The sequence below is a fragment of the Heptranchias perlo genome, chromosome 19 (genome assembly GCF_035084215.1).
Source record: "Heptranchias perlo isolate sHepPer1 chromosome 19, sHepPer1.hap1, whole genome shotgun sequence".
NCBI classification, from domain to species: Eukaryota; Metazoa; Chordata; class Chondrichthyes; order Hexanchiformes; family Hexanchidae; genus Heptranchias; species Heptranchias perlo.
This window is the reverse complement of record NC_090343.1, coordinates 53,452,151-53,468,332: the sequence shown is the minus strand read 5'-3', so window position 1 is coordinate 53,468,332 and position 16,182 is coordinate 53,452,151.

Genomic DNA, 16,182 nt, shown 5'->3' with positions numbered 1-16,182 from the left:
TTTTGAAGAAGAAAGATCGAGGTGACTGAAATAAGTTCATTAGATGAAAACCAACAAAAATTGACCAGAACCAGGAAAAGTTCATGTATTTTAAGATAAAATCTGACGCTATTGAAGAAAAAACTTCTCGCTCGCTGAAATATGTTCATTTGCTGAAAATCAACAAAACCACGAAAAGTTCTTGTATTTGAAGATAAAATCTTTTTGCTTGGAAGAAGAAAGATCCAGCTGACTGAAATAAGTTCATTAGATGAAAACCAACAAAAATTGACAAGAACCACGAAAAGTTCTTGTATTTTAAGATAAAATCTGATGCTATTAAAGAAAAAACTTCCAGCTCGCTGAAATATGTTCATTTGCTGAAAATCAACAAAACCACGAAAAGTTCTTGCATTTGAAGATAAAATATTTTTGCTTTGAAGAAGAAAGATCTAGCTGACTGAAATAAGTTCATTCGATCAAAACCAACAAAAATTGACAAGAACCACGAAAAGTTCTTGTATTTTAAGATAAAATCTGACGCTATTAAAGAAAAAACTTCTCGCTCGCTGAAATATGTTCATTTGCTGAAAATCAACAAAACCACGAAAAGTTCTTGCATTTGAAGATAAAATCTTTTTGCTTTGAAGAAGAAAGATCTAGCTGACTGAAATAAGTTCATTCGATCAAAACCAACAAAAATTGACAAGAACCACGAAAAGTTCTTGTATTTTAAGATAAAATCTGACGCTATTAAAGAAAAAACTTCTCGCTCGCTGAAATATGTTCATTTGCTGAAAATCAACAAAACCACGAAAAGTTCTTGTATTTTAGGATAAAATCTGATGCTATTAAAGAAAAAACTTCCAGCTCGCTGAAATATGTTCATTTGCTGAAAATCAACAAAACCACGAAAAGTTCTTGCATTTGAAGATAAAATCTTTTTGCTTTGAAGAAGAAAGATCTAGCTGACTGAAATAAGTTCATTCGATCAAAACCAACAAAAATTGACAAGAACGACGAAAAGTTCTTGTATTTTAAGATAAAATCTGACGCTATTAAAGAAAAAACTTCTCGCTCGCTGAAATATGTTCATTTGCTGAAAATCAACAAAACCACGAAAAGTTCTTGTATTTGAAGATAAAATCTTTTTGCTTTGAAGAAGAAAGATCCAGCTGACTGAAATAAGTTCATTCGATCAAAACCAACAAAAATTGACAAGAACCACGAAAAGTTCTTGTATTTTAAGATAAAATCTGACGCTATTGAAGAAAAAACTTCTCGCTCGCTGAAATATGTTCATTTGCTGAAAATCAACAAAACCACGAAAAGTTCTTGTATTTGAAGATAAAATCTTTTTGCTTTGAAGAAGAAAGATCCAGCTGACTGAAATAAGTTCATAAGATGAAAACCAACAAAAATTGACAAGAACCACGAAAAGTTCTTGTATTTTAGGATAAAATCTGATGCTATTAAAGAAAAAACTTCAAGCTCGCTGAAATTTGTTCATTTGCTGAAAATCAAGAAAAGCACGAAAAGTTCTTGTATTTGAAGATAAAATCTTTTTGCTTTGAAGAAGAAAGATCCAGCTGACTGAAATAAGTTCATCAGATGAAAATCAACAAAAATTGACAAGAACCACGAAAAGTTCTTGTATTTTAAGATAAAATCTGACGCTATTAAAGAAAAAACTTCCAGCTCGCTGAAATATGTTCATTTGCTGAAAATCAACAAAACCACGAAAAGTTCTTGCATTTGAAGATAAAATCTTTTTGCTTTGAAGAAGAAAGATCTATGTGACTGAAATAAGTTCATTGGATGAAAACCAAGAAAAATTGACAAGAACCACGAAAAGTTCTTCTATTTTAAGATAAAATCTTGCGCCATTAAAGAAAAAACTTCAGCTCGCTGAAATATGTTCATTTGCTGAAAACCAACAAAACCACGTAAAGTTTTTGTATTTGAAGAGAAAATCTTTTTGCTTTGAAGAAGAAAAATCCAGCTGACTGAAATAAGTTCATGAGATGAAAACCAACAAAAATTGAGAAGAACCACGAAAAGTTCTTGTATTTTAAGATAAAATCTGACGCTATTGAAAAAACTTCTTGCTCGCTGAAATATGTTCATTTGCTGAAAATCAACAAAACCACGAAAAGTTCTTGTATTTGAAGATAAAATCTTTTTGCTTGGAAGAAGAAAGATCCAGCTGACTGAAATAAGTTCATTAGATGAAAACCAACAAAAATTGACAAGAACCACGAAAAGTTCTTGTATTTTAGGATAAAATCTGATGCTATTAAAGAAAAAACTTCCAGCTCGCTGAAATATGTTCATTTGCTGAAAATCAACAAAACCACGAAAAGTTCTTGCATTTGAAGATAAAATATTTTTGCTTTGAAGAAGAAAGATCTAGCTGACTGAAATAAGTTCATTCGATCAAAACCAACAAAAATTGACAAGAACCACGAAAAGTTCTTGTATTTTAAGATAAAATCTGACGCTATTAAAGAAAAAACTTCTCGCTCGCTGAAATATGTTCATTTGCTGAAAATCAACAAAACCACGAAAAGTTCTTGTATTTTGGGATAAAATCTGATGCTATTAAAGAAAAAACAGCCAGCTCGCTGAAATATGTTCATTTGCTGAAAATCAACAAAACCACGAAAAGTTCTTGCATTTGAAGATAAAATCTTTTTGCTTTGAAGAAGAAAGATCTAGCTGACTGAAATAAGTTCTTTCGATCAAAACCAACAAAAATTGACAAGAACCACGAAAAGTTCTTGTATTTTAAGATAAAATCTGACGCTATTAAAGAAAAAACTTCTCGCTCGCTGAAATATGTTCATTTGCTGAAAATCAACAAAACCACGAAAAGTTCTTGTATTTTGGGATAAAATCTGATGCTATTAAAGAAAAAACAGCCAGCTCGCTGAAATATGTTCATTTGCTGAAAATCAACAAAACCACGAAAAGTTCTTGCATTTGAAGATAAAATCTTTTTGCTTTGAAGAAGAAAGATCTAGCTGACTGAAATAAGTTCATTCGATCAAAACCAACAAAAATTGACAAGAACCACGAAAAGTTCTTGTATTTTAAGATAAAATCTGACGCTATTAAAGAAAAAACTTCTCGCTCGCTGAAATATGTTCATTTGCTGAAAATCAACAAAACCACGAAAAGTTCTTGTATTTTAGGATAAAATCTGATGCTATTAAAGAAAAAACTTCCAGCTCGCTGAAATATGTTCATTTGCTGAAAATCAACAAAACCACGAAAAGTTCTTGCATTTGAAGATAAAATCTTTTTGCTTTGAAGAAGAAAGATCTAGCTGACTGAAATAAGTTCATTCGATCAAAACCAACAAAAATTGACAAGAACGACGAAAAGTTCTTGTATTTTAAGATAAAATCTGACGCTATTAAAGAAAAAACTTCTCGCTCGCTGAAATATGTTCATTTGCTGAAAATCAACAAAACCACGAAAAGTTCTTGTATTTGAAGATAAAATCTTTTTGCTTTGAAGAAGAAAGATCCAGCTGACTGAAATAAGTTCATTCGATCAACACCAACAAAAATTGACAAGAACCACGAAAAGTTCTTGTATTTTAAGATAAAATCTGACGCTATTGAAGAAAAAACTTCTCGCTCGCTGAAATATGTTCATTTGCTGAAAATCAACAAAACCACGAAAAGTTCTTGTATTTGAAGATAAAATCTTTTTGCTTTGAAGAAGAAAGATCCAGCTGACTGAAATAAGTTCATAAGATGAAAACCAACAAAAATTGACAAGAACCACGAAAAGTTCTTGTATTTTAGGATAAAATCTGATGCTATTAAAGAAAAAACTTCAAGCTCGCTGAAATTTGTTCATTTGCTGAAAATCAAGAAAAGCACGAAAAGTTCTTGTATTTGAAGATAAAATCTTTTTGCTTTGAAGAAGAAAGATCCAGCTGACTGAAATCAGTTCATCAGATGAAAATCAACAAAAATTGAGAAGAACCACGAAAAGTTCTTGTATTTTAAGATAAAATCTGACGCTATTGAAAAAACTTCTTGCTCGCTGAAATATGTTCATTTGCTGAAAATCAACAAAACCACGAAAAGTTCTTGCATTTGAAGATAAAATATTTTTGCTTGGAAGAAGAAAGATCCAGCTGACTGAAATAAGTTCATTAGATGAAAACCAACAAAAATTGACAAGAACCACGAAAAGTTCTTGTATTTTAAGATAAAATCTGACGCTATTAAAGAAAAAACTTCTCGCTCGCTGAAATATGTTCATTTGCTGAAAATCAACAAAACCACGAAAAGTTCTTGTATTTTAGGATAAAATCTGATGCTATTAAAGAAAAAACTTCCAGCTCGCTGAAATATGCTCATTTGCTGAAAATCAACAAAACCACGAAAAGTTCTTGCATTTGAAAATAAAATCTTTTTGCTTTGAAGAAGAAAGATCTAGCTGACTGAAATAAGTTCATTCGATCAAAACCAACAAAAATTGACAAGAACCACGAAAAGTTCTTGTATTTTAAGATAAAGTCTGACGCTATTGAAGAAAAAACTTCTCGCTCGCTGAAATATGTTCATTTGCTGAAAATCAACAAAACCACGAAAAGTTCTTGTATTTGAAGATAAAATCTTTTTGCTTTGAAGAAGAAAGATCCAGCTGCCTGAAATAAGTTCATTCGATCAACACCAACAAAAATTGACAAGAACCACGAAAAGTTCTTGTATTTTAAGTTAAAATCTGACGCTATTGAAGAAAAAACTTCTCGCTCGCTGAAATATGTTCATTTGCTGAAAATCAACAAAACCACGAAAAGTTCTTGTATTTGAAGATAAAATCTTTTTGCTTTGAAGAAGAAAGATCCAGCTGACTGAAATAAGTTCATAAGATGAAAACCAACAAAAATTGACAAGAACCACGAAAAGTTCTTGTATTTTCGGATAAAATCTGATGCTATCAAAGAAAAAACTTCAAGCTCGCTGAAATTTGTTCATTTGCTGAAAATCAACAAAAGCACGAAAAGTTCTTGTATTTGAAGATAAAATCTTTTTGCTTTGAAGAAGAAAGATCTCGCTGACTGAAATAAGTTCATTCGATCAAAACCAACAAAAATTGACAAGAACCACGAAAAGTTCTTGTATTTTAAGATAAAATCTGACGCTATTAAAGAAAAAACTTCTCGCTCGCTGAAATATGTTCATTTGCTGAAAATCAACAAAACCACGAAAAGTTCTTGTATTTGAAGATAAAATCTTTTTGCTTTGAAGAAGAAAGATCCAGCTGACTGAAATAAGTTCATAAGATGAAAACCAACAAAAATTGACAAGAACCACGAAAAGTTCTTGTATTTTCGGATAAAATCTGATGCTATCAAAGAAAAAACTTCAAGCTCGCTGAAATTTGTTCATTTGCTGAAAATCAACAAAAGCACGAAAAGTTCTTGTATTTGAAGATAAAATCTTTTTGCTTTGAAGAAGAAAGATCTAGCTGACTGAAATAAGTTCATTAGATGAAAACCAACAAAATTTGACAAGAACCACGAAAAGTTCTTGTATTTTAGGATAAAATCTGACGCTATTAAAGAGAAAACCTCTCGCTCGCTGAAATATGTTCATTTGCTGAAAATCAACAAAACCATGAAAAGTTCTTGTATTTGAAGATAGAATCTTTTTGCTTTGAAGAAGAAAGATCTCGGTGACTGAAATAAGTTCATCAGATGAAAATCAACAAAAATTGACAAGAACCACGAAAAGTTCTTGTATTTTAAGATAAAATCTGACGTTATCAAAGAAAAAACTTCCAGCTCGCTGAAATATGGTCATTTGCTGAAAATCAACAAAAACACGAAAAGTTCTTGTATTTGAAGATAAAATCTTTTTGCTTTGAAGATGAAAGATCTAGGTGACTGAAATAAGTTCATTGGATGAAAACCAACAAAAAGTGACAAGAACCACGAAAAGTTCTTGTATTTTAAGATAAAATCTTGCGCCATTAAAGAAAAAACTTCCAGCTCGCTGAAATATGTTCATTTGCTGAAAACCAACAAAACCACGTAAAGTTCTTGTATTTGAAGAGAAAATCTTTTTGCTTTGAAGAAGAAAAATCCAGCTGACTGAAATAAGTTCATGAGATGAAAAACCAACAAAAATTGAGAAGAACCACGAAAAGTTCTTGTATTTTAAGATAAAATCTGACGCTATTAAAGAAAAAACTTCTTGCTCGCTGAAATATGTTCATTTGCTGAAAATCAACAAAACCACGAAAAGTTCTTGTATTTGAAGATAAAATCTTTTTGCTTTGAAGAAGAAAGATCGAGGTGACTGAAATAAGTTCATTAGATGAAAACCAACAAAAATTGACAAGAACCACGAAAAGTTCTTGTATTTTAAGATAAAATCTGACGCTATTGAAGAAAAAACTTCTCGCTCGCTGAAATATGTTCATTTGCTGAAAATCAACAAAACCACGAAAAGTTCTTGTATTTGAAGATAAAATCTTTTTGCTTGGAAGAAGAAAGATCCAGCTGACTGAAATAAGTTCATTAGATGAAAACCAAAAAAAATTGACAAGAACCACGAAAAGTTCTTGTATTTTAGGATAAAATCTGATGCTATTAAAGAAAAAACTTCCAGCTCGCTGAAATATGTTCATTTGCTGAAAATCAACAAAACCACGAAAAGTTCTTGCATTTGAAGATAAAATCTTTTTGCTTTGAAGAAGAAAGATCTAGCTGACTGAAATAAGTTCATTCGATGAAAACCAACAAAAATTGACAAGAACCACGAAAAGTTCTTGTATTTTAAGATAAAATCTGACGCTATTAAAGAAAAAACTTCTCGCTCGCTGAAATATGTTCATTTGCTGAAAATCAACAAAACCACGAAAAGTTCTTGTATTTGAAGATAAAATCTTTTTGCTTTGAAGAAGAAAGATCCAGCTGACTGAAATAAGTTCATTCGATCAACACCAACAAAAATTGACAAGAACCACGAAAAGTTCTTGTATTTTCAGATAAAATCTGACGCTATTGAAGAAAAAACTTCTCGCTCGCTGAAATATGTTCATTTGCTGAAAATCAACAAAACCACAAAAAGTTCTTGTATTTGAGGATAAAATCTTTTTGCTTGGAAGAAGAAAGATCCAGCTGACTGAAATAAGTTCATTCGATCAAAACCAACAAAAATTGAGAAGAACCACGAAAAGTTCTTTTATTTTAGGATAAAATCTGATGCTATTAAAGAAAAAACTTCCAGCTCGCTGAAATATATTCATTTGCTGAAAATCAACAAAACCACGAAAAGTTCTTGCATTTGAAGATAAAATCTTTTTGCTTTGAAGAAGAAAGATCTAGCTGACTGAAATAAGTTCATTCGATCAAAACCAACAAAAATTGACAAGAACCACGAAAAGTTCTTGTATTTTAAGATAAAATCTGACGCTATTAAAGAAAAAACTTCTCGCTCGCTGAAATATGTTCATTTGCTGAAAATCAACAAAACCATGAAAAGTTCTTGTATTTGAAGATAAAATCTTTTTGCTTTGAAGAAGAAAGATCCAGCTGACTGAAATAAGTTCATAAGATGAAAACCAACAAAAATTGACAAGAACCACGAAAAGTTCTTGTATTTTAGGATAAAATCTGATGCTATTAAAGAAAAAACTTCAAGCTCGCTGAAATTTGTTCATTTGCTGAAAATCAACAAAAGCACAAAAAGTTCTTGTATTTGAAGATAAAATCTTTTTGCTTTGAAGAAGAAAGATCCAGCTGACTGAAATAAGTTCATTCGATCAACACCAACAAAAATTGACAAGAACCACGAAAAGTTCTTGTATTTTAAGATAAAATCTGACGCTATTGAAGAAAAAACTTCTCGCTCGCTGAAATATGTTCATTTGCTGAAAATCAACAAAACCACGAAAAGTTCTTGTATTTGAAGATAAAATCTTTTTGCTTGGAAGAAGAAAGATCCAGCTGACTGAAATAAGTTCATTCGATCAAAACCAACAAAAATTGAGAAGAACCACGAAAAGTTCTTTTATTTTAGGATAAAATCTGATGCTATTAAAGAAAAAACTTCCAGTTCGCTGAAACATGTTCATTTGCTGAAAATCAACAAAACCATGAAAAGTTCTTGCATTTGAAGATAAAATCTTTTTGCTGTGAAGAAGAAAGATCTCGCTGACTGAAATAAGTTCATTCGATCAAAACCAACAAAAATTGACAAGAACCACGAAAAGTTCTTGTATTTTAAGATAAAATCTGACGCTATTAAAGAAAAAACTTCTCGCTCGCTGAAATATGTTCATTTGCTGAAAATCAACAAAACCACGAAAAGTTCTTGTATTTGAAGATAAAATCTTTTTGCTTTGAAGAAGAAAGATCTAGCTGACTGAAATAAGTTCATTAGATGAAAACCAACAAAATTTGACAAGAACCACGAGAAGCTCTTGTATTTTAGGATAAAATCTGACGCTATTGAAGAGAAAACCTCTCGCTCGCTGAAATATGTTCATTTGCTGAAAATCAACAAAACCATGAAAAGTTCTTGTATTTGAAGATAGAATCTTTTTGCTTTGAAGAAGAAAGATCTCGGTGACTGAAATAAGTTCATCAGATGAAAACCAACAAAAATTGACAAGAACCACGAATAGTTCTTGTATTTTAGGATAAAATCTTGCGCTATTAAAGAAAAAACTTCCAGCTCGCTGAAATATGGTCATTTGCTGAAAATCAACAAAACCACAAAAATTTCTTGTATTTGAAGATAAAATCTTTTTGCTTTGAAGAAGAAAGATCCAGCTGACTGAAATAAGTTCATGAGATGAAAACCAACAAAAATTGACAAGAACCACGAAAAGTTCTTGTATTTTAGGATAAAATCTCATGCTATTGAAGAAAAAACTTCAAGCTCGCTGAAATATGTTCATTTGCTGAAAATCAACAAAAGCACGAAAAGTTCTTGTATTTGAAGATAAAATCTTTTTGCTTTGAAGAAGAAAGATCTCGCTGACTGAAATAAGTTCATTCGATCAAAACCAACAAAAATTGACAAGAACCACGAAAAGTTCTTGTATTTTAAGATAAAATCTGACGCTATTGAAGAAAAAACTTCTCGCTCGCTGAAATATGTTCATTTGCTGAAAAGCAACAAAACCATGAAAAGTTCTTGTATTTGAAGATAGAATTTTTTTGCTTTGAAGAAGAAAGATCGAGGTGACTGAAATAAGTTCATCAGATGAAAACCAACAAAAATTGACAAGAACCACGAAAAGTTCTTGTATTTTAAGATAAAATCTGACGCTATTGAAGAAAAAACTTCTCGCTCGCTGAAATATGTTCATTTGCTGAAAATCAACAAAACCACGAAAAGTTCTTGTATTTGAAGATAAAATCTTTTTGCTTGGAAGAAGAAAGATCCAGCTGACTGAAATAAGTTCATTCGATCAAAACCAACAAAAATTGAGAAGAACCACGAAAAGTTCTTTTATTTTAGGATAAAATCTGATGCTATTAAAGAAAAAACTTCCAGTTCGCTGAAACATGTTCATTTGCTGAAAATCAACAAAACCATGAAAAGTTCTTGCATTTGAAGATAAAATCTTTTTGCTGTGAAGAAGAAAGATCTCGCTGACTGAAATAAGTTCATTCGATCAAAACCAACAAAAATTGACAAGAACCACGAAAAGTTCTTGTATTTTAAGATAAAATCTGACGCTATTAAAGAAAAAACTTCTCGCTCGCTGAAATATGTTCATTTGCTGAAAATCAACAAAACCACGAAAAGTTCTTGTATTTGAAGATAAAATCTTTTTGCTTTGAAGAAGAAAGATCTAGCTGACTGAAATAAGTTCATTAGATGAAAACCAACAAAATTTGACAAGAACCACGAGAAGCTCTTGTATTTTAGGAAAAAATCTGACGCTATTGAAGAGAAAACCTCTCGCTCGCTGAAATATGTTCATTTGCTGAAAATCAACAAAACCATGAAAAGTTCTTGTATTTGAAGATAGAATCTTTTTGCTTTGAAGAAGAAAGATCTCGGTGACTGAAATAAGTTCATCAGATGAAAACCAACAAAAATTGACAAGAACCACGAATAGTTCTTGTATTTTAGGATAAAATCTTGCGCTATTAAAGAAAAAACTTCCAGCTCGCTGAAATATGGTCATTTGCTGAAAATCAACAAAACCACAAAAATTTCTTGTATTTGAAGATAAAATCTTTTTGCTTTGAAGAAGAAAGATCCAGCTGACTGAAATAAGTTCATGAGATGAAAACCAACAAAAATTGACAAGAACCACGAAAAGTTCTTGTATTTTAGGATAAAATCTCATGCTATTGAAGAAAAAACTTCAAGCTCGCTGAAATATGTTCATTTGCTGAAAATCAACAAAAGCACGAAAAGTTCTTGTATTTGAAGATAAAATCTTTTTGCTTTGAAGAAGAAAGATCTCGCTGACTGAAATAAGTTCATTCGATCAAAACCAACAAAAATTGACAAGAACCACGAAAAGTTCTTGTATTTTAAGATAAAATCTGACGCTATTGAAGAAAAAACTTCTCGCTCGCTGAAATATGTTCATTTGCTGAAAAGCAACAAAACCATGAAAAGTTCTTGTATTTGAAGATAGAATTTTTTTGCTTTGAAGAAGAAAGATCGAGGTGACTGAAATAAGTTCATCAGATGAAAACCAACAAAAATTGACAAGAACCACGAAAAGTTCTTGTATTTTAAGATAAAATCTTGCGCTATTGAAGAAAAAACTTCGAGCTCGCTGAAATATGTTCATTTGCTGAAAACCAACAAAACCACGAAAAGATCTTGTATTTGAAGATAAAATCTTTTTGCTTTGAAGAAGAATGATCGAGGTGACTGAAATCAGTTCATTCGATGAAAATCAACAAAAATTGACAAGAACCACGAAAAGTTCTTGTATTTTAAGATAAAATCTGACGCTATTAAAGAAAAAACTTCCAGCTCGCTGAAATATGGTCATTTGCTGAAAATCAACAAAACCACGAAAAGTTCTTGTATTTGAAGATAAAATCTTTTTGCTTTGAAGAAGAAAGATCCAGCTGACTGAAATAAGTTCATCAGATCAAAATCAACAAAAATTGACAAGAACCACGAAAAGTTCTTGTATTTTAAGATAAAATCTGACGCTATTAAAGAAAAAACTTCTCGCTCGCTGAAATATGTTCATTTGCTGAAAATCAACAAAACCACGAAAAGTTCTTGCATTTGAAGATAAAATCTTTTTGCTTTGAAGAAGAAAGATCCAGCTGACTGAAATAAGTTCATTAGATGAAAACCAACAAAATTTGACAAGAACCACGAAAAGTTCTTGTATTTTAGGATAAAATCTGACGCTATTAAAGAGAAAACCTCTCGCTCGCTGAAATATGTTCATTTGCTGAAAATCAACAAAACCATGAAAAGTTCTTGTATTTGAAGATAGAATCTTTTTGCTTTGAAGAAGAAAGATCTCGGTGACTGAAATAAGTTCATTGGATGAAAACCAACAAAAATTGACAAGATCCACGAAAAGTTCTTGTATTTTAAGATAAAATCTGACGCTATTAAAGAAAAAACTTCTCGCTCGCTGAAATTTGTTCATTTGCTGAAAATCAACAAAACCACAAAAAGTTCTTGTATTTGAAGATAAAATCTTTTTGCTTTGAAGAAGAAAGATCTAGCTGACTGAAATAAGTTCATTAGATGAAAACCAACAAAAATTGACAAGAACCACGAAAAGTTCTTGTATTTTAGGATAAAATCTTGCGCTATTAAAGAAAAAACTTCCAGCTCGCTGAAATATGGTCATTTGCTGAAAATCAACAAAACCACAAAAAGTTCTTGTATTTGAAGATAAAATCTTTTTGCTTTGAAGAAGAAAGATCCAGCTGACTGAAATAAGTTCATTAGATGAAAACCAACAAAAATTGACAAGAACCACGAAAGGTTCTTGTATTTTAGGATAAAATCTCATGCTATTGAAGAAAAAACTTCAAGCTCGCTGAAATATGTTCATTTGCTGAAAATCAACAAAAGCACGAAAAGTTCTTGTATTTGAAGATAAAATCTTTTTGCTTTGAAGAAGAAAGATCTCGCTGACTGAAATAAGTTCATTCGATCAAAACCAACAAAAATTGACAAGAACCACGAAAAGTTCTTGTATTTTAAGATAAAATCTGACGCTATTGAAGAAAAAACTTCTCGCTCGCTGAAATATGTTCATTTGCTGAAAAGCAACAAAACCATGAAAAGTTCTTGTATTTGAAGATAGAATTTTTTTGCTTTGAAGAAGAAAGATCGAGGTGACTGAAATAAGTTCATCAGATGAAAACCAACAAAAATTGACAAGAACCACGAAAAGTTCTTGTATTTTAAGATAAAATCTTGCGCTATTGAAGAAAAAACTTCGAGCTCGCTGAAATATGTTCATTTGCTGAAAACCAACAAAACCACGAAAAGATCTTGTATTTGAAGATAAAATCTTTTTGCTTTGAAGAAGAATGATCGAGGTGACTGAAATCAGTTCATTCGATGAAAATCAACAAAAATTGACAAGAACCACGAAAAGTTCTTGTATTTTAAGATAAAATCTGACGCTATTAAAGAAAAAACTTCCAGCTCGCTGAAATATGGTCATTTGCTGAAAATCAACAAAACCACGAAAAGTTCTTGTATTTGAAGATAAAATCTTTTTGCTTTGAAGAAGAAAGATCCAGCTGACTGAAATAAGTTCATCAGATCAAAATCAACAAAAATTGACAAGAACCACGAAAAGTTCTTGTATTTTAAGATAAAATCTGACGCTATTAAAGAAAAAACTTCTCGCTCGCTGAAATATGTTCATTTGCTGAAAATCAACAAAACCACGAAAAGTTCTTGCATTTGAAGATAAAATATTTTTGCTTTGAAGAAGAAAGATCTAGCTGACTGAAATAAGTTCATTCGATCAAAACCAACAAAAATTGACAAGAACCACGAAAAGTTCTTGTATTTTAAGATAAAATCTGACGCTATTAAAGAAAAAACTTCCAGCTCGCTGAAATATGGTCATTTGCTGAAAATCAACAAAACCACAAAAAGTTCTTGTATTTGAAGATAAAATCTTTTTGCTTTGAAGAAGAAAGATCCAGCTGACTGAAATAAGTTCATTAGATGAAAACCAACAAAAATTGACAAGAACCACGAAAAGTTTTTGTATTTTAGGATAAAATCTCATGCTATTGAAGAAAAAACTTCAAGCTCGCTGAAATATGTTCATTTGCTGAAAATCAACAAAAGCACGAAAAGTTCTTGTATTTGAAGAGAAAATCTTTTTGCTTTGAAGAAGAAAGATCTCGCTGACTGAAATAAGTTCATTCGATCAAAACCAACAAAAATTGACAAGAACCACGAAAAGTTCTTGTATTTTAAGATAAAATCTGACGCTATTAAAGAAAAAACTTCTCGCTCGCTGAAATATGTTCATTTGCTGAAAATCAACAAAACCATGAAAAGTTCTTGTATTTGAAGATAGAATTTTTTTGCTTTGAAGAAGAAAGATCGAGGTGACTGAAATAAGTTCATCAGATGAAAACCAACAAAAATTGACAAGAACCACGAAAAGTTCTTGTATTTTAAGATAAAATCTTGCGCTATTAAAGAAAAAACTTCGAGCTCGCTGAAATATGTTCATTTGCTGAAAACCAACAAAACCACGAAAAGATCTTGTATTTGAAGATAAAATCTTTTTGCTTTGAAGAAGAATGATCGAGGTGACTGAAATCAGTTCATTCGATGAAAATCAACAAAAATTGACAAGAACCACGAAAAGTTCTTGTATTTTAAGATAAAATCTGACGCTATTAAAGAAAAAACTTCCAGCTCGCTGAAATATGGTCATTTGCTGAAAATCAACAAAAACACGAAAAGTTCTTGTATTTGAAGATAAAATCTTTTTGCTTTGAAGAAGAAAGATCCAGCTGACTGAAATAAGTTCATCAGATGAAAATCAACAAAAATTGACAAGAACCACGAAAAGTTCTTGTATTTTAAGATAAAATCTGACGCTATTGAAGAAAAAACTTCTCGCTCGCTGAAATATGTTCATTTGCTGAAAATCAACAAAACCACGAAAAGTTCTTGTATTTGAAGATAAAATCTTTTTGCTTTGAAGAAGAAAGATCTCGCTGACTGAAATAAGTTCATTCGATCAAAACCAACAAAAATTGACAAGAACCACGAAAAGTTCTTGTATTTTAAGATAAAATCTGACGCTATTAAAGAAAAAACTTCTCGCTCGCTGAAATTTGTTCATTTGCTGAAAATCAACAAAACCACAAAAAGTTCTTGTATTTGAAGATAAAATCTTTTTGCTTTGAAGAAGAAAGATCCAGCTGACTGAAATAAGTTCATAAGATGAAAACCAACAAAAATTGACAAGAACCACGAAAAGTTCTTGTATTTTAGGATAAAATCTGACGCTATTAAAGAGAAAACTTCTCGCTCGCTGAAATATGTTCATTTGCTGAAAATCAACAAAACCATGAAAAGTTCTTGTATTTGAAGATAGAATCTTTTTGCTTTGAAGAAGAAAGATCTCGGTGACTGAAATAAGTTCATCAGATGAAAACCAACAAAAATTGACAAGAACCACGAAAAGTTCTTGTATTTTAGGATAAAATCTTGCGCTATTAAAGAAAAAACTTCCAGCTCGCTGAAATATGGTCATTTGCTGAAAATCAACAAAACCACAAAAAGTTCTTGTATTTGAAGATAAAATCTTTTTGCTTTGAAGAAGAAAGATGTCGCTGACTGAAATAAGTTCATTCGATCAAAACCAACAAAAATTGACAAGAACCACGAAAAGTTCTTGTATTTTAAGATAAAATCTGACGCTATTAAAGAAAAAACTTCTCGCTCGCTGAAATATGTTCATTTGCTGAAAATCAACAAAACCATGAAAAGTTCTTGTGTTTGAAGATAGAATTTTTTTGCTTTGAAGAAGAAAGATCGAGGTGACTGAAATCAGTTCATTCGATGAAAATCAACAAAAATTGACAAGAACCACGAAAAGTTCTTGTATTTTAAGATAAAAACTTGCGACATTAAAGAAAAAACTTCCAGCTCGCTGAAATATGTTCATTTGCTGAAAACCAACAAAACCACGTAAAGTTCTTGTATTTGAAGATAAAATCTTTTTGCTTTGAAGAAGAAAAATCCAGCTGACTGAAATAAGTTCATTCGATGAAAACCAACAAAAATTGACAAGAACCACGAAAAGTTCTTGTATTTTAAGATAAAATCTGACGCTATTGAAGAAAAAACTTCTCGCTCGCTGAAATATGTTCATTTGCTGAAAATCAACAAAACCACGAAAAGTTCTTGTATTTGAAGATAAAATCTTTTTGCTTGGAAGAAGAAAGATCCAGCTGACTGAAATAAGTTCATGAGATGAAAACCAACAAAAATTGACAAGAACCACGAAAAGTTCTTGTATTTTAGGATAAAATCTCATGCTATTGAAGAAAAAACTTCCAGCTCGCTGAAATATGTTCATTTGCTGAAAATCAACAAAACCACGAAAAGTTCTTGCATTTGAAGATAAAATCTTTTTGCTTTGAAGAAGAAAGATCGAGCTGACTGAAATAAGTTCATTCGATCAAAACCAACAAAAATTGACAAGAACCACGAAAAGGTCTTGTATTTTAAGATAAAATCTGACGCTATTAAAGAAAAAACTTCTCGCTCGCTGAAATATGTTCATTTGCTGAAAATCAACAAAACCACGAAAAGTTCTTGTATTTGAAGATAAAATCTTTTTGCTTTGAAGAAGAATGATCGAGGTGACTGAAATCAGTTCATTCGATGAAAATCAACAAAAATTGACAAGAACCACGAAAAGTTCTTGTATTTTAAGATAAAATCTGACGCTATTAAAGAAAAAACTTCCAGCTCGCTGAAATATGGTCATTTGCTGAAAATCAACAAAACCACGAAAAGTTCTTGTATTTGAAGATAAAATCTTTTTGCTTTGAAGAAGAAAGATCGAGCTGACTGAAATAAGTTCATTCGATCAAAACCAACAAAAATTGACAAGAACCACGAAAAGGTCTTGTATTTTAAGATAAAATCTGACGCTATTAAAGAAAAAACTTCTCGCTCGCTGAAATATGTTCATTTGCTGAAAATCAACAAAACCACG